Source organism: Phacochoerus africanus, chromosome 15 (assembly GCF_016906955.1).
Source record: "Phacochoerus africanus isolate WHEZ1 chromosome 15, ROS_Pafr_v1, whole genome shotgun sequence".
Classification (NCBI taxonomy): domain Eukaryota; kingdom Metazoa; phylum Chordata; class Mammalia; order Artiodactyla; family Suidae; genus Phacochoerus; species Phacochoerus africanus.
Genome location: NC_062558.1, coordinates 107427987 through 107453889, shown reverse-complemented (window position 1 = coordinate 107453889; position 25903 = coordinate 107427987). Strand labels below are relative to the sequence as shown.

Sequence of the window (25903 nt, the reverse complement as noted above, 5' to 3'; positions counted from 1 at the left end):
GCTGATGCCGGATAGGCACGCCCACCATCTTCCGTCTGCCCTCTCCACAGCGCTCTCATCGCCTCTTGATGAATGCTGACAAAGTGTCATTAACCTTCCCAGGGCACCCATGTGACTCAATTTGGCCTTGTGTGATGAGTTCCCTCAGTGAACGCTTCCAGTCACCTCTGACAAGCTTCCAATAGCTTCCAGAATGTCAGTTATTCCCTTAACACCATTGTTGTTGATTTTTTAACCCTGTTAACGTTACACTAGTGAGACTAGTTGCCCCATTTCTTCAACTGCTGTATTTTTCTCTTTTTTTTTTGTCTTTTCTGGGGCTGCACCCGAGGCATGTGGAGGTTCCCAGGCTAGGGGTCCAATCGGAGCTACAGCTGCCAGCCTATGCCACAGCCACAGGAACACCAGATCTGAGCCACGTCTGCCACCTACACCACAGCTCACGGCAACGCTGGATCCCCAACCCACTGAGTGAGGCCAGGGATCGAACCCGCACCTTCATGGTTCCTAGTCAGATTCATCAACCACTGAGCCACGAGGGGAACTCCTCAACTGCTGTATTTTTTTCCTCAGGCCATTTAAAATGATTTGTCCTCCTCTCTTCTGCCATCTCTCAAATATTCTCTGGTTCTCCCTGGCTTTCCCTGTCCCACCCTTTTTTCTCTCTTCCTGGCTTCCTCCTTTTCTCTCTCCAGCCTCAATCAGAATGCATCTCCCAGAGCTGTCAGCTCTATCCACCAACCATAAATGGTTTTCTCAAGGAAATGCTTCATTAACTAAATTACTTTAGAGGAGTAAGTCTTTCTCAAGTAAACTCAGCATATGCTAATCAGTGAATCCCCCGCCCAGTTAGAAAGAAATGGATTTCCCAGCAGCTGCCTTCAGACAGCCCCCTCCTTTTGTACCCTCCCCAAACCCCTGATCTAGGGCAGGCCTTTCCATTAATACAGTGAAAGTGGACAGAAATGCCTTCTGTATTTTTGGTTACTCCCAGAGATCCATCCAAGTCAACATTTTAAAAGTCTTATTTTGACTTCTAATGGCATGAAACATTCTCAAAGCCAAACCTTATACACTTGGTCAAATACAATACAAAGGTATAGAGTTGGGTTCTATTATGTACAAATGCTTTCATCCAAGCAACACAAGACACGGAGCAAGTGTTTTTAGGTTGACAAATAGAGGCCTGGTGGCTAGACCCTTGGGGTGACTGATTGATATTCATCTGGGCCCTGCTTCCTAAGCACAATGAGGTCCTTGCCTCCTCTCATTCTCTACCTGGCCCCACAGCCTTCCCCTGACCACCTTCCACCCATCTCTCCAAAATTCCCCAAAGCAGCATCCCCCAGTCCTGACCGCCAAAGAATGCGGAACTCTGGGATCCGGCATTCCACCATCTTCAAATCAGTTGGGGCCCTCAGGCATGAGGGTATAGACTTGCTTTTTCTCAAAAATTCATCGTCAAGAAGCAAGAGAATTAATCTTTTAAGGACATTTTGCTCTTTCTACTCCTTGCTTCATTTTCTTCAAGATGCTACAAAAGAAATTAAGTACAAAGACCACCAGGGTTTTTAGTTATTGAACAGCTAAACTCTTTGATTCCTTATTCCCTTTCTCTCATTTGGCTTTCTTTTTTCCTCCTGGCTTCCTCTGGCTGATATGCCTGAAAATGACTGCAATCAATTTTTTGGGTAGTTAGGGAAACAATTACCAAAACCAACACTTTTTTTTTGGTGGAAGTTCCCTGGCCAGGGATCAAAACCACATCACAGTAGTGACCAGAGCTACTGCAGTGACAATATCGGGACTTTAACCATTGCACTGCAAAGGAACTCCTAAAACCAGAACATTTTAAGAAAGCATCTTTCATCAGTGTGATACACCACATTAACAAACTGAAGAATAAAAACCATATGATCCTCTCAATAGATGCAGAAGAAGCTTTTGACCAAATCCAACACCCATTTCTAATAAAATGCCTTCAGAAAGTAGGCATAGAGGGAACCTACCTCAACATAGTAAAGGCCATATATGACAAACCAAGAGCTAACATCATTCCCAGTGGTGAAAGCTGAAAGAATTCCTGCTGAGATCAGGAGTAAGACAAGGATGTCCACTCTCACCATTACTCTTCAACATAGTTTTGGAAGTCCTAACCATGGCAATCAGAGAAGTAAAAGAAATAAAAGGAATCCAAATTGGAAAGGAAGAAGTAAAACTCTCACTATTTGCAGATAACGTGATACTATACCTAGAGAACCATAAAGACTCTACCAGAAAACTGTTAGAGCTCATCAATGAATTTGGCAAAGTTGCCGGATACAAAATTAATACACAGAAATTGACTGCATTTCTATATACTAACAATGAAAGATCAGAAAGAGAAATTAGGAAAACAATCCCATTTACCATCACATCAAAAAGAATAAAATACTAAGGAATAAACCTACCTAAAGAGACAAAAGAGCTATACTCTGAAAACTATAAGATGCTGATGAAAGAAATCAAAGATGACACAAACAGATGGAAAGACATACCATGCTCTTGGATTGGAAGAGTCAATTTATCAAAATGACTATACTACCCAAGGCAATTGAGAGATTCAATGCAATCCCTACCAAATTACCAAGGACATTTTTCACAGAATTAGAACAAAATATTTTAAAGTTTATTTGGAAGCACAAAAGACCCAGAATAGCCAAAGACATCCTGAGAAATTAAAGTGGAGCTGGAGGAATCAGGCTCCCTGACCTCAGACTATATTACAAAGCTACAGTCATCAAAACTATAGAACTGGCACAAAAACAGAAATATAGATCAGTGGAACAGGATAGAAAGCCCAGAATTAAACCCACACACCTACAGTCAACTAATCTATGACAAAGGAGGCAGCCTGTTCACTAAGTGATGCTGGGAAAACTGGACAGCCACATGTAAAAGAATGAAATTAGAACACTTCCTAACACCACACACAAAAATAAACTCAAAATGGATTAAAGACTGGGGAGTTCCCGTCGTGGCTCAGTGGTTAATGAATCCGACTAGGAACCATAAGGTTGTGGGTTCAATCCCTGGCCTTGCTCAGTGGGTTAAGAAATCCGGTGTTGCCATGAGCTGTAGTGTAGGTTGCAGATGCGGCTTGGATCCCACATTGCAGTGGCTCTGGCAAAGGCTGGCAGCTACAGCTCCGATTTGACCCCTAGCCTGGGAACCTCCATATGCCATGGGAGCGGCCCAAGAAATGGCAAAAAGACCAAAAAAAAAAAAAAAGGATTAAAGACCTAAACATAAGACCAGATACTATAAAACTCTTAGAGGAATAAATAAATAAATAAATAAAACTCTTAGAGGAAAACACAGGCCAAACACTTCCCGACACAGACCACAGAAACATCTTCTCAGATCCACCTGCTAGAGTAATGACAATAAAAACAAAAATAAACAAATTGGACTTTATTAAACTTAAAGATTTCTGCACAGCAAAGGAAACCCTAAACAAAACAAAAAGACAACTCACAGAATGGGAGAAAATATTTGCCAATGAAACAAGTGACAAGGGATTAATCTTCAGAATATATAAACACCTTCTGTAGCTCAATACCAAAAAGACAAACAGCCCCATCAAAAAATGGGCAGAAGATCTAAACAGAAAATCCTCCAAAGAAGACATACTGATGGCCAAAAACCACATGAAAAGATGCTCAATATCATTAATTATTAGAGAAATGCAAATCAAAACCACTATGAGGTACCACTTTACACCAGTCAGAATGGCCATCATCAAAAATTCTACAAACAATAAATGCTGGAGAGGGTGTGAAGAGAAGGGAACCCTATTACACTGTTGGTGGGAATGTAAATTGGTGCAACCACTATGGAAAACAGTATGGAGATTCCTCAGGAAACTGCAAATAGAACTACTATTTGATACAGCAATCCCACTCCTGGGCATCTATCTAGAGAAAACCATGACTTGGAGACACCTGTACTCCAATGTTCATTGCAGCACTATTTGCAATAGCCAAGACATGGAAACAATCTAAATGTTCATGGACAGAGGAGTGGATCAAGACGATGTGGTACATTACACAATGGAATATTATGCAGCTATTAAAAGGAAAGAAATAACAGCATTTGCAGCAACATGGACGGATCTAGAAATTATCACGCTAAGTGAAGTTAGTCAGATAGTGAGATACCAGCATCAAATGCTATCACTTACATGTGGATAAGTGAAAAAAAGGACACAATAATTTTCTTTGCAGAACAGATACTGACTCTCAGACTTTGAAAATCTTATGTTTTCCAAATGAAACAGGTTGAGGGGTGCAGGGATGGGCTGGGTGTTTGGGATGTAAATGCTATAAAATTTGGTTGTGATGATCATTGTACAACTATAAATGTGATAAAATTCACTGAGTAATAAAAAAAAAGGAAGGATCTTTCACCACTTGGCTTCCTAGTAATATTAATAATAACGCCCCCTTAATGAGTGCTTGTCTGTCAGGCAGTGTATAAGCACTTTACATGCATGCTCTCATCTACAGCACACAAGGACCTAGATCTTGCCCAAAAGTTCCACATTAGGCACTGGAGCCAGGATTCTGCCCACAGGCTTAACTGATACGCTTCTTGCCATCTCTAGATCACCTTCTTTACCCCTCCCTTAGGGCATGTGACCCTGAAGATGGAGGACAGACTGACAACTCCGGGCTGCACTCCACAAAATCCTGCTTGTTCCTCTCTCAATGCCTCACTTATGGCCTGCTTGGGGGATGCTTCCTACAGCATGTTTATGACCCTGGTTTGTGTGTTTGACCCTCCCGCCTGATATTTTTATTTCTTTCCAACAGCGGAAGGACTGCTGGGAGTAATCTTATGCACATGAAAAGAAAATGAGGAGTTACTAATAAGACTAAATTAAATGTAAGCACATTTTTAACAGTGTGTAAAGCACAGCACTAAGCACTGTTTGAGATGAGCAGACACAAGCCAGGACCTCATGGAATTTACGATCTGGTGAGGAGCGGGGACGAGGAATAAGACTACCCACATACATCTATGAGTTCATGCCAAATATGGTAAATTCCACGAGAATTTACCACGAGAAAGGAATAAATGAAGTGCTGTAGGGCTGGAAAGCAGGGACTGCTCACATTTCCCTGGGGAACCAGGAATGAGACCATATGATATAAGAGAATGGTTAGGATAAGAGTGGAAAGCCCCGAGCTTTACTCCAGGCTCAGTCACTGATATACTAATAAGGCCTTGGTATTTCTCCTCCCCAGGACAGGCCACATAATTTATAGGGCTTGGTACATAATAAAAATGTGGGGTTTCTTGTTCAAAATGAAGACTTTCGACATGGCAAGAGCAAAGCAATAAACCAAGTGTGGGGCCCTTCTTAGCACCTCCGTGAAGCTGGACATCCCTGGGCCTCTGCATCCCTAGGAGTTACCTTGGGGAGGCAGGGAGTCAGGTCTCTCCAGCTCCCGGCACAGGGCCTGCTACTCAGATGAATCAGTGAATGTCTAGAGACAACAGGGAATTGACATGAGCACCCTTGATGATTTCTTGGGTCACTTTCTGTGTTAAAAGTTTATTGGACCATGATTCTGAACAGTTCTTGGAGGAGAGACTGGAGATGATGAATCTTGAAAGACAGCAGCATTTTTCTTCTCTTTGGCTTCCCTTCTCTCCTTCCCTCTTGTCCTTCCAGCATTTTCCCATTTATCTCCCAAACCCTCCTAACCTACAGACTTGGAACCAGCAGAGGAAGGCAAGGGCTCATTAAAGATTCCCCCAGGCAGTTTCCCACTTACAGGGGTGACCTTGCCTGGAGATGGAATCTCCACAGGTAGAGTCTGATTTTTCATTTTAAGATTATTTTGTTTTATTTTCATTGAACAATTTGATAGATGTTTATGAAGAAAAAATCTGAAAAATATAGTTGAGAAAAAACTACTGATAATCTCACAAGAAATAGTTCTAGTGGGATTGCAGTATAAAACTAGTTTTCAACATACTTTTCCATCCAGTGATACAGTATAAGCATTTTTGTGTGTTAATGACTCACTAAGCCTTTTCATTTTTCATGGCTGTATGATATTCTGTCATGTGGTTGTACAATAATTTTCTTAACCAATCCACTGTAACTGGACATTTGGCTTGTTCTGATTTTTTTTTTTTTTTTGCTATTCTAAGTGGTGTAACCCTGAATTTGCTGGGGAGGCAATTTACTTAGTTTTTCTAGTCTTATTTTCCTTCTCTGTAGATAAACTCAAATAGCATTCCCTCCTGGGGTTGCTGTATGGCGTCAGTGATTTAATGCATGTAAAGCTCTTAGCATAAATATATTATAGTGCATAGCAGGCTAGTCATGAGGTTAGCCCTCCATATATGCAGGGTTCACATCTGCAGATTCAACCAAATCAAATGTGATCAAATTTGATTCGGAGTTGGTGGAATCCGATGATGTGAAATGAACCAATACAGAGGGCTGACTGTATTCCATTTTAAATAAGGGACTTGAGCATCCTCAGATTTGGGGATGCACTGAGACTTTAGGAACAAATCCCCCACAGAAAATGAGCGATGAGTGTATTAGCCATCTTATTACTTGATAGGCCCAGGAGGAACGGTCTCATCTAGATCATGGAGTAAGAGAGCCTAGTCTAGCGTTTTTTGCAAAATAGCAGGATGAGGTGCAATTTGGGAGGGCTTAGGCTGGGGACTCCCTAGACTGGGTAGTTGTTTCTTGGTTTCTTGTCTCTTCAGTTGTAGAATAAGCTCTGAGGCAGCTAGGAGACTTCTATTTTTTTTTTTTTCTTTACACAGCAAAGGACAGCAGGGACTCAGCAAAGACTTGTCTCTGTTCCTTGACATCCAAGAACCTTAGCAGATGTGTTTCCCATCAGCCTGTGCCATCATCAAAGCCTTTCTTTCTCTTGCACACACAGCCTATTAACTGGGAATGTGCTATAGCTGAAGATTCTGGCCAAGGGCAGCTGCCAAAAATCAGCATTCAGGGGTGGCCCAGGGATGTGGGAAACTAGGTGTGGAGGGAGCAAGTTCCAGGCCAAGTACCTGTCAGCCCTGAGCTTGGGCAAGCAGTTTCCCCTCTCTGAGTGCCCTGTTTCCATTTTGTAACACTGAACAGAATGGAGATGGTCAGTATGGTATAGTGGTTAGCTGTGAACCCATCAGGCAAAGTATTTTTCTCTCCACTGTTCGGTTCTATTTACTCTACTCTTTACATTGTAGGTGATCGTGTGTGCATGTGTGCGTGTGTGTGTGCGCGCGCGCATGTGTCTTTCTACCACCGCAACGGGGGTGGGGGTGGGGGTGGGTTGTATGGAAGTTCCAAGGCTAGGGGTTGAAATAGGAGTTGCGGCTGCTGGCCTGCACCACAACCACACCGGATCCAATCGGCATCTTGGACCCACCCTGAGCTTGCAGCAATGCCAGATTGCCAGGCCACTGAGCAAAGCCAGGGATGGAACCCACATCTTCATGGATACTAGCCCTGTTCTTAACTTGTTGAGTCATAATGAGAACTCCTGGTCTTTTTAAAATTTATTTGCTTGTTTCTTTCTCTGTCTCCTTCACTAAAGTGGAAGCTTCCTGAGGGGAGGGGTCTTGATTGTTATTTTCTTCATAACCTCTGGACCTAGCATATGCCTGCTATGGAGCTGCTTATTTAACGTGGTGCCTGAATGAAATCTCAGAGTCTGGGTTCAAATCCTAATTACACCAGGTTTTGTGTGACCTTGACCAAGCCACTTAAACCATTTCAGTTTTCCCACTTGAAAGATATATATATTTTTTCTTGTGATGAGAACATTTAAGATTTACTCTCTTAGCAACTTTCAAAAACACATACATTTCAGTATTAACTATAGTCGCCATGTTATACATTACATACCAATGACATTTTAGATGTTTTTAAATGAAGTATAGTTAAGATACAGCATTATATTAGTATACAGCATAATGGTTTGGTATTCGTATTTATTGCAAAATGATCACCACAATAATTCTAATTAACATTCATCACTGAACATGGTGACAGAATTTTCTTTCTGGTGATGAGAACTTTGAAGATTTTCTTTCTTAGCAACTTCCAGATTTACAATACAGTTATTAACTATAGTTGTCATGCTGTATATCACATCCCCCATGACATTTATTTTATAACTGGAAGTTTATACCTCTTGAATCCTTCTCACATTTTGCCTGCCCCTCTCCCATACCCTCCTACCTCTTTTCTCTTTATGAGCCTGGTGGCGGTGGTTGTTGTTAATAGATTTTACATATAAATGAGATAATTTGGTATTTGTCTTTCTCTGTCAGACTTATTTCACTTAGCCTAAATGCCTTCAAATTCCATCCATGTTTTTGCAAGTGGCAAGATTTCTTTTACCACTTGAAAAATATGAATTAGTAATGGCGACTCATAAAACAATGAGGATTAAATGAGAGAAAAGCTAGGAATCATTAAGTAAGTATACTGGGTGGTATACAGTATAATAACGATAGCAGCAAACATTTATGAAGCATGACGGCCAGACACTGATCAAAACGCTTTACACACTTGAACAATATTAATCTTCTCTATATCCTACAAAATTGGTACTGTTACTATACCATTTTATTTTTATTTTTTTGTCGTTTTGCCTCTTTCTAGTGCCGCTCCAGCGGCATATGGAGATTCCCAGGCTAGGGGTCTAATCAGAGCCGAAGCCACCGGCCTACGCCAGAGCCACAGCAAGGCGGGATCCCAGCCGCGTCTGCAACCTACACCACAGCTCCCGGCAACGCCAGATCCTTAACCCACTGAGCAAGGCCAGGGATTGAACCCGCAACCTCATGGTTCCTAGTGGGATTTGTTAACCACTGCGCCACGATGGGAACTCCTACTATATCATTTTAAAGATACGCAAACTGGGGTTAAGAAGTTATATGCACTCAAGACAGGTTAGCTGTTTTTTTGTCTAAGATTCCTTCCCAGTTTCCCGTGGGCGACCCCTGTGTAGGACCAGAGGGCGTGTCCCGCCTGCCTCCCGCCCAGCTTGAAGCCGGCCAGGACGGAAAGGGTTACTGGGACCGCGTGCACGTTATCGGCTGGAGATCCGCGGGCCCGCGCCCAGGGCTCACAATGTCGCGGGGCTGGGCGGTGCGGCGCTTTCTCACCTCTCATTGGCGCACACGCCCCTTCCTGTCACGGCCAGGCCTGGCCCCGCCTCCTACCACCGCCCGCCGCCCAGGAGCCGCGGGAGTGGACAGTTCCAGACGCATGCTAATGAGGGGGCGGCCGCCGCAGCCCATTGGCCGGTCGCGGAGTGTCGGTGAAGTCAGCCTCGAGTCCCAGAAAAACAGAGCGGGGCCAACTGCAGCGTGTAGTGCGAGTGGGGCAGGACGCGCGCAGCCAGCCCGCCCGCCCGGAGACCCGCAAGGTAAGCCCGCGCCAGCAGTCCCTCAGCCCGAGCTCGCCTGATCTGCAGCGCCAGCGCCGTGGGCGTGCGCCGGCCCGGCCCCCGCGGGCGGCGCCTTTGTTCCGCGCTCGGAGGAGGCGCGTTTAAAGGGCCAGCTGTTGGAAGGATTTGGGGGACCCCCTCCCCCAGAGCATCCATCCCCCGTAGTTACAGGGAAAACCGTAGTCCTCCTCTGCCGAACCCTCCTTCCTTCCTGCTAGGTGGATCCCCAGTCTTTAAAGGAAAGTTCTCCAGGATGCAGAGGTTCTGAGGGATTCCGGGGATTTTTTTTTTTTTTTTTTGGTAGGTGTGGGTATGTGAGATCATGGCCTCTGCTAGGAGAGAACGTCCTCCGTCTTCAGGCTGGCTACAATATGGGTGGGTGGAGGAGACATCAAAGCTCGGGTGGGTTTGCGCTGTAAAGTGAAACTACCGAGGAGGGGCTCCTCTGCAACAGCCAGAGGAGGAAGGAGGGAGTGAGCGGCAGAATGGAGCCATCTCAGGTGTGTTCATTCATCAGCATCCCTGTGGGAGAGAGGGCGGCGGGAGGGGCCCAAGGACTAGGGTCTGGCCTAGGACCCGTCAGAATGAGTGTGTGTGTGTGTGTGTCGCCGTGTCCGGGGACGCCGGTGCCTGCTCATCCGCCCATGCTCCTTCATCCCCCAGAGTGACAGGCAGCATCTTGCTAGCCAGCTCCTGAAATGGACAGAAAGCAACTCCTTTCTCCTAATTCCCAGGGCATCCCCAGATCTCTTCTGGTTGCTTTCCGAGGAGGCTTCCTTCATAAGCGTTAGCGCCATTCAAGATAGAGGAGGGAAAAGGCTTGAAGTCATTACGTTTTTTTCTTGGGAGTATGTGCTGTTGAAATCTGCATCCCCGTGCATCCGCTGTCGTAAGATGGCTTTGAAATTCACCAGTGCATGCTTTCTTCGGGCAGACAGAATTTATTACGCTTTTACATTGCTACAGAAAAGCGGAAAGGATCACACTGAGCGGGGCTCGTTTCATCCAGACCCAGGATTTTCCCGGCATGTTCTGGCTGAGCCTTTGGATTTTTGTTTTAAACTGAGCGCTGGGTCGTCCCTCTTGTCACAGGGCGGACCTGCTGAAATTGCCCTAATTGATTTCACCGTTGATAGGAGGGAGGGTTCATTTAGAGATATCATGGAATCTGTCTGGCATGTTAGGCTTTTTACATTAACCCCCACCCCCTAAGGCCAGGGAGGGCTTGTCTGTTTCCACACCCCTTTTTGGTTTTTGAGCTCCCATAGATTCAGTTTTGTGTTTTTGATTGAAAAGATGGCTTGGCGGAGATTGAGAAGGGGGTGGATTAAGCATAGGGTGATCAGCAGATGTGGACGGCAGCCTCAACGACAGAAAACACATGCTGGACATTTGGGGACTCCAGATCTCCAGCCCTTACAGGAGTAGGTGAGCTAGATGGGTGTCTACAAAGCGAGAGAGGGTGTGTGTGTGTGTGTGTGTGTGTGTGTGTGTGTGTGTGTGTGTGTGTGTGTGTGTTTGCGCTTGCTGTGAGGGAGGGATAGAGGAGGATGCTGCCATCAATTTTTCTACTCCACCCTCTTGAGGCTGCCTTAAATAGCTCCTTGCCATCCAAGCCCTGGTGTTTCAGGCTCTTGGCCTTAGAGGAGGGCCTGGAAGGTTTGGTCTGTTTGGTACCTCTGCCCTGGGCACTGTTAGTGTGGCTGGTTAGGAAAGGGTTAGTTCTCCAGAGGTTGCAGGGAGCTCATTTCTCTGCTGCAGGGCGCTGAGTTGAACTTACTCCCTGACTTCCTGGCAGGGTATTAGCAGCTGAAAATAAATGCTTTCCAGCCCCTAGGGTGAAGAGCTAGGAGGGTATTGTCAGCCATCCCTTTGACACTCACCTCCTCTTGGCTCTTTTCTCCTCTTACCTGCTTTGTTTTACTCTAGTTGGAGAGTTTCTGTGAACTTTTCCAGAAGGTACTGGGAATGTTGGGAGGTGAGGTAGGAGTTATGGGAAAGGAGGAGCAGATACTTCTTCCTGGCAGAACATAGAGACCTGTTTGGCTCTCCTTTTTCCAAAATAGAGTTCCATATATAGATAGCAGAGTCTGGGGTTTTCTTTGCAGAGAATGAATGGGCAGGGTTCAGGAAGGGAAGCTTGTGTTAGGCAGCATTAGTAATCATCAGGTCATCCAAACCTAGCTCAGGACCTTTCCTGGGACTTGGAAATAGATTTTGCCGTAGAGGACACACTCACTGGGAATTTGGGATTGAATCTCTCTCTCTCTCTCTGAAAAAGGAAACGGGTGGTCTCAAAAAGCTTTGGTGGAGGTGCTCTGGACTAGAAGCAGGACAGCTGGCTTTGATCCCGGGCACCAACCTTGGGGCTTTTGGCTAGCGCCTTCTGCTCTCTGGGGATGGGTCCTCTTTGGGCAAGTGGACGGCTTGGGAGAAGATTGTTTACTGACAGCATTACTGTTCTTAGATTCACAAGTACAGTTTTCAATGGTACTTCTAGATTCCTTTCCTGTCTGCTAAGCTGATGTTAAATTCACAGTATTGCTTGATGGCACAAAAGAAGCATTCCAGGACTCAGGCTTCTGTTGGATTCAGATTCATCTGAGCCTTGATTAGCATGATTTTGAGGTTTTACCATATCTAAATGATTTAGAGCTAGAACAGCCCAGAGTGAGAGGCACAGCCCCTCAGCGTAGGTGGTTGGTTGGGAAGACTAGGTGGAATGACAGAATGCTGAGGAAAGAGAGTTTCTGAAATTCATTCTCTCTTCCTGTGTATGTTTCACTCACTGCTGTATTTATGGCTGTACAGGTGACTGTTTAGATCTTTAAAACCTGAGAGTTGAAAGAGACCTCTGTGATTGCCAGGTTTGGCCCCCCTTACTGAGGAGTTTGAAGGGTTGGTTGGCTTGGCCATTTGTCCAAGGTCACACAGCTACCAAGATGCAGAGCCAGGCAGAAACCCAGGTGGATAGATTCTAGGTCTTGTGTTCTAGATAATTCTCTTAAGCCCCTCTTCCTCTGCCAGGGATGATATTCAGATGAGGTGGAGGAAAGCAGGGAGAAACTAGAGGCAGAAAAAGGGAGAGGTTGGGGAAACAGACCAGGTGGAAGGTTGGGGGCAGGTCAGGTGAGCAAGGGGAAAACACAGACTCCAGGCTTGGAGGAAAAAGGGGATGGAGCTAGAAGGAGGAGGCTCTATCAGCTGTGAACTAGCAGATGTCTTCGGCCCTTACAATGAAGTAAGCGAGGAGAGGCTTAGCTTAGACAGGGGTTGAGGTGGGTGGACAGAGCCCATCTAGGACTGGGATTGACTTGGAGTCTCTTGGGATCTCTGTTGACCCTTAGAGAGTGTGTGGTGGAGGCTGCTTCAGCTTCAGGGCCAACCCAGGGAGGGCTCTGGAACCAGTGGGGCAGGCAGAAAGAACTTGAACATCTGCAAAGTCAGGCGTGATGCTGGAGAATGCTGAGGTGGGAACCAGTGCTGCTGAAGTTCCACTTTTTGTTTTTGGAATGAATGCACAATTTAAACAAGTTTTCCATGGAATTTCTTTTCAACTCAAGCAGCATTTTCTCCTTTGACTCTGGTTGGTGCTTCGTACATTATAGGAAATAGTGTTTTCTGTGATAGTGTTTCATGTACTCTCCTTTCAGAGCAGATGCTTGGAGATGACTGAGTTACTGAACTGTATGTATCTCATCTGGAGGGAGCTTCTGGTCTGCGACCTGAGCTAAGCCTCAGAATGTTTCAAGGAGCAGCTAAAGAGCTGTGAACAGTGGTTAATCAGCTTAGTAACCGGTCAGAGGCAAAGATAAAAGGTGATGACACTTTGAAGTCTATAGCCCAAGCCAACAGCTGGCCATGTACAGTGTAATTTACTTTGGCCTGGGAGGTGTCTCTGTGGCTCCTTTAGTTGTTCGCTCTTTTTGTGTATGGTTACATATGTGTGTCTGTCTGTGCCTGTATCTTGCTGTCTTCTCATCCTTCTTTTCCCACATTGCCCTCTATACATTTTTTTTTCTCCTCCTAGTGTATCTTTTTCTTTGCCTTCCTCCCCCATCCTTTATTTCCTGTCAATAACATAGCTCTGAAGTGTATTTTGATTTATTTATTGTGTTACTAAACTTGCATCCTCTCTGTTCTTAATTTGAAATCAGTTGAGGTCACTTCTTTGAATGTGTATCTGTGTATTTTACACAAAAAACAAACAATTAAATTGCTTTTTAACTTCTGTGTGGCCTTCCATTGATTTCTTTTTGTCTCTTGTTACTCTTCTGTGGTCAGTAGTGGCTCTTTATAGAAAAAAAAAAAATTCCCAGCCCACTGTCATGTGGATATTATTGTTTTTATAATAAAAACAGCTACAACAATAGAAAAAGTTTCCACCCTTGTATTGTGGACACAAGGGGCACCCTCTCCCAAGAGATGTGTCCTATTTCTTGACTTCCTTCCATGGAAAGAGTATCTGCAATGTATTCTTTAACAGAGGCCTGTACTCTAGGGGGCAGGGGGGTGGGTGCTGATGGTGGAGCTGGGGTTTTATCAGTGATTCTGGTCATGCTTACAGTGTGGGGGGGGGGAGATGGGCAGGCTTATGGCCAAGGGAGGACATCTAGGAAAAGTTTTCTTTCTCTCCCCAGGCTGAGCTAACCCTCCAGGCAGTCACACAACCAAGACCCCTTGAAAAAGAATGAGATGCTTCTCAACTTTCCTATTACTGTTGGGACCCAAGAGGCATCTTATGGTGACACAGGGAGGGTAGGCAGCCAGTGACAAGTTGCTGGTGTGAAGTCCCAGTTGCTTTGATGGATGCATGTTGTAGCACTTTAAACTTTCTTCTGACTCTTATTAATTATAGAAGAGATTGAGTCTTGATGCTCAGTGGTCAGCGGATAGTTTAGTGGGCCTCTCAAACAAGAGGTCGCCTTGAAGTCTCTAGTGTTAAAAATTCATGTGAGTTTCGTATTGTGTGATACCTCTGTGCTGGTTTTGGTATAAAAGTATTTAAAATGCACTACTCTTAAAGTTCCGGTCATGCCTCAGTGGTTAATGAACCTGACTAGGATCCATGAGGACACAGGTTCAATCCTGGCCTTGCTCAGTGGGTTAAAGATCTGACGTTGCCGTGAGCTGTGGCGTAGGTTGCAGCAGACTTGGCTCAGATCTGGCGTTGCTGTGGCTGTGGTGTAGGCCAGCAGCTGTAAGCTCTGATTTGACCCCTAGCCTGGGAACCTCCATAGGCAGCGGGCGTGGCCCCCAAAAGACAAAAATAAAAATAAATAAATAAATAAATACAATGCGCTACTGTTGAGTACAGTTGACGGTACAGTTGTGGTTGTCTTGGGTCTTCATGTCTCCATACCCGCCCCAAATATATATAACAGGTCCTGAACCCCAGCCAGGGAAGCCAGGGGCGGGGCAGGATTCAAAACTCATGGTGTTGGGAAGGGCCCACCCAGCCTCTCCTGCTGGCTCTGTCAGACCTAGTGATGTCCCAGTCGTTCAGATCTCTTCCACCTGCCCCCTGGTCTTTGTTCCCTCACCAGAAGGCCTGTTTCTTCTTTGGCTGGCTGACTCCTACTCTTTCAGTCACCCCTCACATCTCCAAGAGGTGCTTTCTTCAGCAGTAGCTAGTTCTCTGTCTGTCTTCTTTCCCAGATTGTGAGATCCGGCAAGGCAGAATTTGTGTTCCATCCCTTTGAAAATGAAATTTAAGTTTGTATCAAAGTTATTTATATGAACTATATACATCTAGTTTTTGAAGTCAAATAACACTGCGAGGCTTATAAGGAAGGCTTTGTCACTCCTCATCCTGGGGCTCCACTCCTCAGGGTTAGTCATTGAACATGATTTTCTGTTGCTGCAGTAACACATCACCACCGATGTAGTGGCTTCAAGCAACAGAAATTTTTATTACAGTTGTGTGTGGGTTAGAAGTCTGGGAAGGGTCTTAAGGGCTGCCTTCTCTTCCTTGCATCTTGCCTGCATTCCTTGGCCCGTGGCCCCTCCCAGCATCTTCCAAGCCAGCAGGGGCAGGTTGCGTCCTCCCAGGCATCACTGGCGTTCAGCATCATCACATCTTCCCACGCCCTTCTCCTCCTTCCCTCTTCCACTTTTAAGGACCCTTGTGATTACTTTGGGCTCCCCTGGTAATTTAGGATAATCTTCCTGTCTTCAATTCATTGGGATAGCACCCTGAATTCCATTTGCAACCTTTATTCCCCTCTGCCATGTACCTGTTTATGGATGCGGGGATTAGGATATGAGCATCTTCATCTTTGAGGGGCTGTTATCCTGCCTTGCTACAGGCACTTCCAACCCTTTTAGCTGTTGCTCCTGATACTGCTGTTGTCCTGCCATAGATTAGAAGAGCCCGTATTCCCCTCTTCCCTCCTCCCCCCACCCCTCCCACTTACTTCCCTTCCTTCATGTGCTCCCAGTGTGGTTGTGTCACAGTTGTGGTTACATTGATCGTCAATACTTATATTATTTTGATTGTGTAAATGGCGTTCATGGCTGAGACTTATTCCTATAATAACATTTCCTTTCTTGTATGTCTTTTTGTTTTTTGTTTTTTTTTTGTTTTTTAGTGTTAATAATTGCTTTTTTCTCTATTGTTTCCTTTGTACTTATGACTAATTCCCAGAGTTTTGGATAGCATTTTAAAAAAATATCTCTTTTATAACACATGTTCCTTCTTATTTTACTGCAGGTTTTTTTTTTTCCCTTGGATGGATGGATTTCCCTTCTTCCCTCTCTCCTCTATGCTGGGCTGAGTGACCTCTAGGCCCGGGCATGACTCTTCCTGGGGATTCCCTCACCTTGTTCTAGCTTAGATGCTCTTTGTCTTGTTTCTTGATTTATTTCTTAGGAGTTTCCAAGGGAGGGTTGGGCAAGTTGATCACCTCAAACTTGCATGTTTGAACTGTTTTTATTTTCTACATTCACACTTGATTGGTGGTTTGATTTGTTTAGAATTTTAGGTTGAAAGCATTTTCCCCTGGAATTTTGAAGACATTGCTCCACTGTTTCCCAGGTTCCAATACTGATGTCATCATTTGGATGGCATTCTGATTCTTGATCATTTATGAGTAACCTGATTTTTTCTTTTCTTTCTTTCTTGGCCACACCTGCAGCATATGGAAAGTTCCTGGGCCAGGGATCAAATCCCAGCTGTAGCTCTGACCTGTGCTGCAGCTGCAACACCGGATCTATAACCCACTGAGTGAGGCTGGGGATCAAACTGGCGCCCCTCCACAGAGACAAGCCAGATCATTAACCCACTGCATCACAGTGGGAACTCCAACCTGCTTTTTTCTTGCTGAAAGTTTTAGGATTCTCTCTCTTTCCCTGTATTTGGACTGTTCTTGCTTTAAAAATTATGACACTGGGTCCTTGGTGAGCTCTTTTGAGCTTCTTCAACTTGGGGACATTTTGTTATTTTTTTCTCTGTTAATGTCCTTTTCTCCTCTTTTTTTTTTTTTGTGTGTGTTTTGTCTTTGGAACTCCTGTTACTTGAATGTTGGACGTCCTGGGTCAAGTTTGCAATTTTAGAATCTTCTATTTCTTGTTTTCCATTCTGTTTTTTGCTTTGCTTTTTGAGATGTATCTTCAGCTTTATCCTTTATAGGCCTTTTGAATGTTTTCTTAGGCTATCCTGGTTTTGCATGCAACATTTTTGCATGTTTTACTTTCTAGAATTTCTTAGTTCTCGGAAGGTTCACTTTTCTCTCTTCCTTCCTCCCTTCCTTCCTTTCTTCCTCCTTGCTTTTTCTGAATAACATCTTGTTCTTGTTTCATAGGTGGAATAAATTCACTTATATTTGTTTTGTTTTGCTCTTGGTGTCTTTCCAAGTCCCCTGCATTGTCTTTGTTTCCTCGCAGTCCTTTTTCTGCTTCTGTTACTGTATTTTCCATTGGAACCATCCTTCCATGTATGCTGATCCTTGACTGTCTGTTTATATTTTAAGAGTGGAGACCAAAATGCTGATTGGGCATCTGCATTGGGCAAGGAAGGGGCTGTGACCTTCAGTGTCGGGTGATTCAGTAGAGAGCCTCCCTCTTCTCCACTGGGAACACCTAGATGTCAGTGCCTGTACATCTTTTCCCTGGGAATGTTGGGTTTTCCTGGAGAGGAGTTTGCCTGGGGGTGTAACAGCCTGTTTCTGGCTCCTTCTGGGAGCCTTGATGGCCAGGGAGGCTGGATACCCTGTTTGGTATGCAGACTTTCACTCAGTCTGTCTGCCTCCGGAACGTTGCCCCCCTCTTTCGCCACCTCCCTCACTGTGTCTGAATCCAGAGTCTCTGGTGTAATTTGCCTAAACAGTGACCCTCCACCTCTTGTGGCTGAGGGAGGGAGGTCCCCAGACTGAGCACATGGCAGGAGGGACCTTGGGGTCTCATCGCTCCTTCCACCGACTTTCAGCGGTCTCCCTTCTTCCCAGTTCCCTCCTGCTTCTCCCCTCACAGGCCTTTGGTGCCTCCTGTTCCTGAGCCTTCTCCTGTTTCTGTGGCGTAAGTCACCATTTGTTCTGTGGTTTTCTCCTCTACTTGGACTCAGCAGAGCTGATGAAGCAGAAACCTGGATCAGCGACCACATGACAATCAGCTCTTTGTCTTCCAGAATTCTGTTAACATATCTTGTCTGCCATTGTCTCTTTTCTTTTAAAAAGCAGATTCCTCTACTGTCCTTTTTGTGGGGCTCTGGGAGAGCAGACATATATGCGGGTGTTCTGATCTGACCGGAAGTTTGTTTTATCTCATTAGCCAGGCCTTTAAACAGGTGTCCAATCTATAGTATGTTCCCAAGAATTGTTTGTGAATGATTGGATGCATGTTTCTACGATGGTATGCATACATTTAGTCCTCGGATTTCAAGAGCGTCTCCAACATACAGTCATATAAAAATAAATCCATTGTTTATTCTGAGAGTTTAATAAATAAGCAGCCGGCAGATCCTACCACCCTCCCAATGTAGTGTTGGACAAGAAGCACTGTGAGATGGATCATAGACTGTGGGACTGGTAAGTGACAAGGCCCAGGTGCCGTCTCCAGCCCCATCACTAGCTACCTGGGTCACCTTGAGAAGTCACTTAACCTGTCCGGGCTGTGGTTTCCTCAGCCTTCAAATGAGCCTCTGGTCAAGATTCGATTCAGTTCACTGCACCGAGTGCCTGCTGTGTGCAAGGCACGGTGCAGCCCCTGGGCCCTCCAGGTATCTCTTTAGTTCAGTATTTTGTAGACGTGTCTGTTACAGCATGTGTCACACTGAATTGATTGTGTTTGGTTTATATGTCTTTCTCCTGATCATAGTTCAGTGACTTGCACAGGGCTAGTACTCGGCAACTTTCACCTCTTTCTCCTTTAGACTGGGGCTCCTTGTGAGGGCTGCACCATAGCCGTGTTTGGGAGGCAGCTGTGCTCACCACTGTACCACCAACACCATAGCCATCTTTGTATCTCCTGTATCTGCCACCGTCCTTGGCCCATAGGGAATGTATGGAAAAATGTTAGATTTTTTTTTTCACTTAGAAAGAGTACATCAAGGAAGTATGAAAATGTGAGTTGCTCTACCAAAATCCCCAAACCTTGAGAATGAGGTCTCCCTTGTTGGGAGTCTAGCTGCATACTCTCTGGCTCACTTATGGAGGCTGGGGGCTTGAATGCATTAAGTCAGTGGAGATAGCAGTTCTCGGCCACAGCCTTGACACTAGTGTATTGTTCCCCCCAAATGGATCACAGTCATGTAGTTGTTTAATCAGCCTCATAGTGTTAGGAGTTAAGATTGGACTCAGACTAAGGAAATGAATTACAGATCTAATTCTGTATTTATAGTTTTTTTTTTTTTTAATGTTTAAGTGCTATTTCAAAACTTATTTTGGTTTTCCCAGACCTGTGAGCTAATGTGCCAGGACTAGTAAGTAGAGATATCCGGGAGATAGATGTAGCTCCGCAGAACTTTTAGAAGATTTGCCTCCGTGGCTCTTCATCTTGAGAGCTGCTCCCTCCAGTACTGCTCTGGGAGGTCTGGGCTCCTTGTCATGTTGAGATTTGCTGTCCAGTGGGCAGGGAACCTGAAGAATCAGTGCTTGTGTTCTGATGAGGTCATATTAGGGCACCTGAAAAGTCATTGGCTTTTGATTTGTTCAACAAATAGTTACTAAGCCCCAACCACAGCCTGGGTTCTCTCTTGGGCTGTGTGAATACAGCAATGACCAAAGAGAAATGGCACCTGCCATCCTGGGATTTATAGACGAGAGCTGAGTTTCCAATACGGTAGTCCCTAGCCACATGCGTATTTGTTTAAATTAATGAAAATGAAATACAATTTAAAATCCAGTTTCTCGATCACGCTAACCTCATTTCAAGTGCTTCATAGCCACAGAAGCGAGTGGCTGCCATATGGACAGCGCAAATAAAGAATGGTTCCATCATCGCAGGACATTCTCTTAGGCGATGCTGGACCACAGAGCTAAAAGTCTCTGTTTCTAGACCAGGCATCTGTGACTAGCTTTGTTTCACAGTTGAGACAGATGAGGCACAGAAAAGCAATTTATTTAAGGTCATGTGGCTGGATGGGCCTGAGCTGGGAGCAGATCTCATATTGGAGCTTGTCTCTTCTCTCCTGGAAGTGAGGTCGGGACCAGAGTGATTAAGAATGTCATCCCTCTGGAGTTCCCATCGTGGCTCAGCGGAAAAGAGTCTGACTGGTATACAGGAGGACGTAGGTTTGATCCCTGGCCTCGTTCAGTGGGTTGAGGATCTGGCGTTGCTATGAGCTGTGGTATAGGTCACAGATGCAGCTCAGATCCCTTGTTGCTGTGGCTGTGTCGTAGGCTCGTGACTACAGCTCTGATTCAGCCCTAGCCTGGGAACCTCCATATGCCCCGGGTGTGGCCCTAAAAAGACAAACAAAAAAAAAAAAAAAGAAAAAAAAGAATCCAACCACAGTGGTTCGGGGTGCTGTAGAGGCAAGGGTTTGATCCCCTGCCCGGCACAGTGGGTTAAAGGATCCAGTGTTGCCACAGTTGCAGCATAGGTCACATCTGTGGCTCTGATTCAGTTCCTTGCCAAAAAAGGAAAAAAAAAAAAAAGAAAAAGAGTGATCTCTGCACTCAGGCTTCCTGGGCTCCCATCCTTGCTCTCCTGCTTCCTAGGGGGCAGGTTACTAGTCTGGGCCTCAGTTGCCTCACCTGTAAAAGGGAGAAAATAAGAGTGCCTATTTCACAGGAGTGTCTAAGGCTTTAGACCTGTGCCTGACACTTGGCAATCACTCAGTAATGCTGGTTGCTGTACTGAGGATGAGAAGGAGACAGACGTCATTGGAGAAATCAAGGAGGCATTTCCAAACAGGAGACCGTGCAGTGGCAAAAGAACGTTGGCAGACGAAGCTGTGTTTGTAGAGCTGACCGACCCCCTGGAGAAGGACGTGTAACTGACTATAACTGAATATTTCTAAGCCAGGGGGCTGGTTTGATCACGTGCACTGCTGTGAAAATGCCTGCATGTTCACGAAGCCCTCCCAGCCCTCTCCTCATCACTGGTGCTCCCAACAAGAATCCTTTGATGTCTCCTTCCTCCTGGTCTGCCCCTACCCACAACCTTCTCTTCTGCCCCCAGACATTCCTCTCCACCTTGGAGGGATGGGGGCACCGATGGTTACCACTCCCCCCGCCCCCGGGGAGCAGAGGGACGTGTCAAGGAGTGCAGAAGAGAGAAGGGACCACGATTTAGTGGTTGGATCCTGGTCTTTTCCTGGAGGTTTCTATCCCTTACTGATTCCCTTGCCGGCAGGTCCATCTAAATGTAGCTTGCTGTTCTGGAGGTGCCCGTTTTGGTGGACAAGGCAAAAGAGAGCTCTGCTGTTAGCTCCAGGGATGGGAGGGTCGTCATCGGAGAGGTGAAGCCCTGCCTGCCCTTGGAACATTTGTTTGAGAAGTGTTTTAATAACCACAGTCTCATTTTATTTGTTAAACAAATATTGGTGAATGATGTGGACACAGGCCCCGCCCTCAAGCTGATTTTCTCACTAACACCCAGAGGGGCTGACTCTTGTCTTCCCTGGCAGGTTTGTTTCAGGTTTTGAAGTGGGAAAGTGTTTTGTTTTGTTTAATATTACTGCCTTTATTTTTTAACCAAGGATGCAATAAAGGTTGTTTATATTCTCTTGTTAGATACTTTTAGTTTCTTTTTAATATAAAACAGTCAGAGGTAGGAAGGTTTTAGTGGGACAGAGTGTGTGGGGGCAGTGAGGGCGCTCTTGAATTGCATAACCCATGTGGCAGGAAGTAAAGAGAGGCCGGTGATGGGCCTGCAGTCGGGAGTGTGGTAATGACAGACCCAGGAATGATCTGTGAAGGGTCTGTTTCTGGCACTTGAGATTCTCAACGTGGCAGAAAAATACTGCCCGAGTACCCATACCAGTGATCAGGAGTATTGACCTTTACCTATACCTGGCTCTGCCAATCTCATCCCCATTTGAACCTTGACTTTCACTCATCCTGGGTGATGTTCTGGCTCATGCATGGCACCTGTATCAGAAGTGGGTGCTTTGTAGATCCCAGATGTGGAAACTCATTACTCATTTATATAATGCCTTCCGCATTGATTATTAACATCTGCCCACAGGCCCTCCTTTGAGCTTGGTTTCCCAGTATGAAAGGTCACTAGGACATACCCTGGGAAATCCTAACAGTTTCTCTCTTTGCCTGGATTCTGTGTGTGGAACCTGGCGGCTGTGCACATGAGTGCTTTCCTTGGCTGATGTGTAAATAACAAGTAATACATTTGCAGATTGCTCTTCTCCATTTAGAGTTTGTCTTGAGTCAGGGCAGATCCAGTGTTGGGTGAGTGTTTCCTGCAAATCTTGAATAATGGTCTGGGATTTTAGTTGCTGATAGCAAATTAACAGGAGAGAACGTGTGAACATTTTCAGGGTAGGTTGCTCTAAGGGGGTCTTTCCAAGGGTGCTGTAGCATGCACACTGTGGACTTGTCTGTGCTTGGGTTCTTTATATAGTCAGTGCCCACCAGAAGCAGGATCTGGAAGCTAAGGATGAAGTCAGAAAGGCTGGGTGAAACTGGATCTGGGAGATCTGAGTGACTGTCCCAGTGGCCCAGGCAGTGGGCTTGAGAGCAGGCCAGGGACCTGGATGGAAAAGCCAATGCAGAAGTAGGAACTGGGCTGCTTTAAGCAGGACAGAATGAATAAGGCTCCAGAGAAAGCAAAATCCCAATAGGGACAGGAAGTCGAGTGGCTGGAGAAAGCTGGGACTCAGGAGAGCCCAGGGTTTAAGCAGGTTGCTGAAAATCAGGCTGCCAGGCACATGAGCCTGGGCCAAAGTGGTCTCAGTCCTTTTGGGACAATTTTGCCTTTCCTTTGTGCGGCCTTTATGTTGGACATGAGTGGGCCAGCACTGGCAGGTGTGAGGGGGCGAGGTCCCCCAGGAACTGAGAAATGTTAGTCATGCCTGAGCACTCACAGAAGATACGGCTCCTCTTCAAGACAGCTGCTGCGGGAGGAGGCCCCACAGCCCGCCTCCCTGCATTGCAACCCACGGTCTTGGGTTTATCCTTAATTATTAAAGTCACGAGCTATTTAAACACTCACCTGCAGCATCACTGTAAATAATTCTCCCTTCTTGAGGTCACAAGTGCTCCAGTTAAGGAAGAGGTTTTGCGGCTGTGGTTCTGAATTTCCCAGGTTGCTCCTGCAAGGAACGTATACCCGGGCAACCAAAATACCCAGAGGATGCCCTTGACTGCAGGTTACACACCTCCACAGACCATTTGTAGATTGGCATTTATTTTGTGTAAATCCTTAGTCCAAAGAGTATAGGGTTTTCCTTTCCATTGTAGGCAAGGAAGAAGCTGTACTGTTAGCAAATGTAAAATATTTAACACTCTCTTTAAAAAATTAAACTGCCCAGGAGCCTTTGCTTGGTGGTGCCCATGGCAACGTGCATGGTTTGCAAGAGTGTCTTCCTAGCTTTGGGGCTCCTCAGAAGTGAGGGGAGCCTGCTACTGGCAGGACTGGCTGGAGGCAGAGAGCCTCAGAGGCTGGGCAAGTAGCAGGGCTGAGTGACCCCTTCAGAAGCTTGGGGCAGTCTGTTTGGAAAATTAGAGAGGAGTAAAGGGGAGAAGAGGAACTGCCATTGTTTGGGGGCTTGTTCTGTCATTTTTGGTGTTTTTCTTTTTCTCTTTTCTATTATTATTTTTTCCATTATAGTTGATTTACAGTATTTTTTTTTCTCCCCCCACACCCAAGGTATATGGAAGTTCCCAGGCTAGGGGTCAAATCTGAGCTGCAGCTGCTGGCCTGTGCCACAGCCACAGCAACATAGGATCCAAGCCGTGTCTATGACCTACACCTCAGCTCATGCCAACGCCAGATCCTTAACCCACTGGGCGAGGCCAGGGATCGAACCCACATCCTCATGGTTACTAGTCGGGTTCATTACTGCTGAGCCAACTTAGCTCTGTTCATCCTTGAGATCTCAACTGAAGCAGCCTATTTCTGGGGAAACCTTCTCGGACCCTCTGGAGCAGATTAAATACCTCTGATTGAGGCTCTCATGATTCAGTGGTTCTGGACAGAGCATTCTTCACGGCATCTGTCTCAGCTGCTTTGATACACTTGTTTGGAAAATCATGTGTGTCTGCCCACCGGCTAGTCTGTAGGATCCATGATGACAGCGGCCAGGGCTGTTTCTATCCCCGATGCCTGGTATGTGCCTGGCCCACAGGAGGTGCTCGCTGTGGAGCAAATGGACTCATTTATTAAGTTTTCAGTTCTGTTCCAGATTCTGAGAATACAAAGGGAATCACAGACCCCTGCTGTCCTCACAGAATTCTTGGCTGAGAGCAGTGGCTGAGCTCTCAAGATCGCTATGGAGGGCCAGGAGAAAGAAAACATTATCAGTTAAAGTTCTATTTATTCTTTAACTCAAACAGAAGAAAGATGAAGCTTTCCTATTTATAGTACTCTAGATTTTATTTGAGTAAATATGCTCGAAGCTATTTTCTAATAGGAATGTGTGATCAAAATGTTTGGTGACCACTGGTCTGAAGGGAGGGTAGGCACATCAAAGAGTTTTTTTTTTTTTTTCTTTTTATGGCTGCACCTGCAGCATATGGTAGTTCCCAGGCCAAGGGTTGAGCGGAAGCTGCAGCTGCTGGCCTACATACACCACAGCCACAACCATGCAACCAGATCCGAGCTGCATATGTGACCTACACCTCAGCTTGCAGCTACACTGGATCCTTAACCCACTGAGAGAGGCCGGGAATCGAACCTGCATCCTCACGGACTTTATGTTGGGTTCTTAACCCACTGAGCCACAATAGGAACTCCACATGAAAGAGTTTTTATATCAAAATGTGATGAGCATTAAGTTAAGGCCAGTACAGGGTGCATAGGAGAAGAACTGGACCCAGACGGGCGAGGAGGGGCTGCCCGATGAAGCAGGGTGGCACGAATAAGGCACATACTTGGGTAAGGCTTGGAGTATAAGACCGGCGGAGAGGAGTTCCTGTCGTGGCGCAGTGGTTAACGAATCCGACTAGGAACCATGAGGTTGCGGGTTCGGTCCCTGCCCTTGCTCAGTGGGTTAATGATCCGGCGTTGCCGTGAGCTGTGGTGTAGGTTGCAGACGTGGCTCGGATCCCGCGTTGCTGTGGCTGTGTCGTAGGCCGGTGGCTACAGCTCTGATTCGCCCCCTAGCCTGGGAACCTCCATATGTCGCGGGAGCGGCCCAAGAAATAGCAAAAAAAAAAAAAAAAAAAAAGATAGGAGGAGAGCTGCTGGATGTCCCTCCTGGGGTTGGCAGGGATTGGGACCTAGGAACAAGGAAATAGGTGAGACAGGCCTCCTGTCTGCAGGGTGAACACAGTCTCGTAGGGTCTCCTAAAATTGTGCAGATGTGCCTTACGAGGGAGATGGTGCAGCGAGTACCTGGAATTCAGAAGAGGGTGGATGTTTTGGTTAGGAGGGATCAGACCTGCCCATGTTTTCAAAAATCTGCTATGCCCCAGGTTGCACAGCCCCCTCTCTTCATTGCAGAAGGGGAAGGGTAGAGAGCCAGGGGGCTGACCTCAGGCTTCTTTCAAAAACCCTCTTGGGGTGAGGCTTCTCCATGGCTTTCTCCTTCATCTTCTCTGACCTGGAGAGATTTTTTACTTAGTATGATTTAGAAGCACCTCTCCTCCTTCCTCTATTTTCTGGGTCACAAAATTGTGTATGAACAAGAAAATGGCATACGGTATGTATAAGGACACATATTGATGTGTTCACTTTACCTGTGTAATCATACACCCCTTTCTTTTAAAGTCCCGGGGCTTGAAGTAATTATGTAATCAGAATCCACATAGTGTGGCTAGGTAAGGTGTAATTAAAGAGGAAAGCCTAATTTTGGAAGAATGATAAGAGGT

At 45.8% G+C, this 25903-nt stretch overlaps 1 protein-coding gene across 41 annotated transcripts in view; it reads left to right on the top strand.

The window, feature by feature from the left end:
• Positions 1-9319: 9319 nt before the first annotated feature.
• SORBS1 (sorbin and SH3 domain containing 1) overlaps positions 9320-25903 on the top strand; it is a 242569-nt gene continuing 225985 nt past the window's right edge. For 27 of the 41 annotated variants that reach the window (XM_047760533.1, XM_047760537.1, XM_047760547.1 and 24 more), the window contains exon 1: positions 9321-9455. The gene's annotated coding sequence lies outside the window, so the exon portion shown is untranslated. Of the gene's footprint in view, positions 9456-25903 lie in introns of all 41 variants that reach the window. The other 14 variants (XM_047760564.1, XM_047760563.1, XM_047760566.1 and 11 more) reach the window with 2 other exon arrangements.